At 32.8% G+C, this 3,585-nt stretch overlaps 1 non-coding gene across 1 annotated transcript; it reads left to right on the top strand.

Moving 5' to 3' along the window:
- The first annotated feature begins 796 nt into the window (after positions 1 to 796).
- LOC141510304 (U5 spliceosomal RNA) lies at positions 797 to 913 on the top strand. Its single transcript, XR_012474808.1, has one exon. It is a non-coding gene; the product is annotated as a U5 spliceosomal RNA (small nuclear RNA).
- Positions 914 to 3,585: the final 2,672 nt, after the last annotated feature.

Raw genomic sequence — 3,585 nt, 5'->3', positions numbered from 1 at the left:
TTAGGTCTTTGATAAATTATCTCTTCCTAGTTATAGATCATAGATTGAGAGCTGGAAAGCATATAAGAGTTCATTTAATCCAAATCATTTTCAAGATAAGTTTCAGAGAAAGGAATTAACTTGCCCAAGGTCAAATAGGAAATAAGAAGTAAAGCCAATATTAAAACCCACATCCTTTGCTATTAAAATCCCATGCTGTTTCCATCACATCACAGGATTTTATTTGCATTTTTAAGACAAAAATGAATGTTAAGTACACATATCAAAAAGAAAAAAATGAAGGAGCAAAAAAGAAGACAGAAGAAGAAGAAGAAGAAGAAGAAGAAGAAGAAGAAGAAAAGAAAGAGAGAGAAAGAAAGAAAGAAAGAAAGAAGGAAGGAAGGAAGGAAGGAAGGAAGGAAGGAAGGAAGGAAGGAAGGAAGGAAGGAAGGAAGGAAGGAAGGAAGGAAGGGAGGGAGGGAGGGAGGGAGGGAGGGAGGGAGGGAGGAAAAGTGATGAGGAAAATAATTTAGGCCAGAAGCTTTTTTATGCAGAATCATAGAATCTTAAAAGTTTATTGTCTCTCCAGCACCTATCACATAGTAGATATGTAACAATGTCTTGTTCAGTGATTGATTTTACTGAAAAATTCTCAATAATAAAAGGAACTCTAAACCTCCCATAGTACTTTTGACCAGTTCCCATTCTAAGAAAAATTGAGACACAAATTCATGGACCTAACAATACCACTATTAAGTCTATTTTCAAAAATGATTAGGGAAAGGGGGGAGGAGATCCTTATATTTTAAAAATGTTCATACTCTGGTTTCTCTTCAGATCGAATAAATCTTTCACCTTTTACTAAAGATTTCTGTGGAGAGGAATAACCAAGAGTTTGCAATACAATCAATTTGGATCAATGTACAACATAGAAACAGTGTAAAGACTAACAAATTGCTTTCTGTTGGGGAGGGGGAGAGAAGTAAGATGGGGGGGGGAATTGTAAAACTTAAAATAAATAAAATCTTTAATTAAAAAAATATATAAAATAAAATGTTCATTGACAAAAATCTGGAAATTGCAGAGATGTCTATCAGTTGGGGAATAGCTGGACAAGTTGTAATTGTAATAATTTCTACTATTGTGCTATAAGAAACAATGAGCTTAGGAAAACAATGAAAAGATTTACATGAAATAAAAAAAAACAAAATGAGCAGAACCAAGGAAGCATCATATATAGTACCAGCAATATGATTTTAAGAACAACTTTCAGAAAATAAATTATTTCATCTTTTATAAATACCTAAATTTATTATAAAGAATGTATGAAGAAAGACAATATTTGCATCCAGAGAAAGAAGTGATAAACAGATAAATAGAAGTATTTATAGAATAAATTTACTTACACACACACACACACACACACACACACACACACACATTTATTTCTAATGGCGGCCATTTCTGGAGTGAGGTTAGGGGAGGGAAGAAAAAAGGAAGGGGGAAGACATTTCCATAATAACATTTCCATAATAGTTTAAAAGAATAGCATGATGTATAAAACAGACATGCATCTTTATCTTGTTATTGTTCTATGCAATATAAATGCTTGTTTCATTCCATAAATTAAAAGTAAGATAAATTTTTTATAGAATTTTTTTCTTTCTATAAAAGAAAATCTACTTCCTTCACTACTTCTCTTTGATCCTACTTCTACCCTCTGGGCCAAGCAGAATCAGTCTAATCCCTCTTTTCACATTATAGCTCTTAACATTATTCTGGTTAGAGTGAAGTCAGCTAGCCCCAGGAGTGACTATATCTATTTGGGGTAAACCTGAAGAGTATGTATGTGTGTGTGTTGTGTGTGTGTGTGTGTGTGTGTGTGTGTGTGTGTGTGTGCGCGCGCACGCCCATGTATGCATACATCCAAATGTGTGCCAGAGTTATTGAGTATGAATATCACGCATGTTATGCAAATTGAGTGCCTTTCTCTCTTTATACTTCCGACCCTCCCCACCTACTATGCTATCTATAATCACAACCTTTATAAAAAAAAAAATTTAAGAGTCATAGTACTTCAAGCTATTGTCTTTTTGGTTATGCAAAGATGAATCATGAATTCAATATTTATTTTTACCCTTGGCCTTTGTTCAGTCAAGCAACCTATTTCAAAAGCATTAGAATTCTCACTAAAATTCAAATTACTTGCCAATGAAAATTATTCCCTCTTACAGGAAAAAAATTGGATTAATAACAATAGATATCTGAAAATGTGTTGAAGTTATGAATGCATTTTCCTACACTATGTGTGCCTCTCACTTAGGGAGGCAGTAGTCACATTTTAAGTTCTCACTAAAGGGGTTACCTCGCATATCATTTACTAAATTTACATCAAATACAATATAAAGTATCTACAACACAGTGTCTAAGTATGGAAGTCAGTATTTTAATATAATTGCCCATTTATATTAAAAGCCTCTTACAAAAATCTTTTCCCCCTCCTGAAATATTCCCCTTTTCCCCCAAGGAGAATAATAGTCATAATTACAGAGTAGTAATACATGACAGATAATGTTCCAATTTTAGAAAATTAGCTCTTTCTTAGACTTGCTATGAAACTCTTTTTTTCTTGTTCTGACTCTAGTATCAGTGTCATATAGAATAAGGGTATTATTTGACTTTTAAGAGTAAAGAACTACCAAGCAGAGAACTCACTAAGGTAAAATTGTCATGAGAGCTCTGTTGTGCCACTTCCACAGAAAATCAAGATAACTAAAAATGTTTTTGCTCCTCCTCAAGTGGTTATTTTTTTAAAATAGCTTTTTTTTCTCTTTTGAATGAAAAAAAATGTGCCTACAATATATTTATCTTTCATTTGCTAGGCCAGGACTTGTATGTAATAAACTATAGACTTAAGCTATAATTCCATTTTGGATCCAACTTTAGTGGATTATTATACACAGTCAACTCAAAACCCAGTTCTAAAATTGAATCCTCATTTCTTCAACTCCATAAAATTCAAAATGGATATAGTATAATAGAGAAAGCACTAGTTGAGGATCAGGAGAACCTTCTAGAGACAATTCTGTCATTGATTTATTGAATAAGTTAGGGCAAGTCAAATTAGTCTGTGGGTCTTTGTTTGCTCATTTGTGAAATGAAGATATTGGACTAGAACCTGAGATCATTACATCATCTTACTTCTCTATATATACAACATAATTATGAAAACATAAAAACTGGTATTTAAGGTTTATGGAGTACTTTACATTATCTTAATTCAAGATATTTATCTAAAATACAAGATAACCCTCTATACTATATAATTACTAAATGAGGGAGCTGAGGATAAAGAAATGAAATAACAAGGCCAGAGTTACATAGCTATTATGTGTTGGAGGCATGATTAGAACACTGGTCTTGCCTAACTCTAAATATAGCATCCTTTCCTTTAAACTATTAATTTACTTCACATACCATTAAAGTCTTTAAGAAACATTAGAAATCCCAAGCCTACCTTGTGTGAGATCTTCACACAAAGAAGCAATGTAATTGCCAGAGAATCATATCTCCCTCCTCTCTCTTTTCCTCTCCATCCCTATAACT

The sequence above is a fragment of the Macrotis lagotis genome, chromosome 1, assembly GCF_037893015.1.
Source record: "Macrotis lagotis isolate mMagLag1 chromosome 1, bilby.v1.9.chrom.fasta, whole genome shotgun sequence".
NCBI classification, from domain to species: Eukaryota; Metazoa; Chordata; class Mammalia; order Peramelemorphia; family Peramelidae; genus Macrotis; species Macrotis lagotis.
The sequence above is the reverse complement of the archived record's forward strand: the minus strand, read 5'-3'. Positions and strand labels throughout refer to the sequence as shown.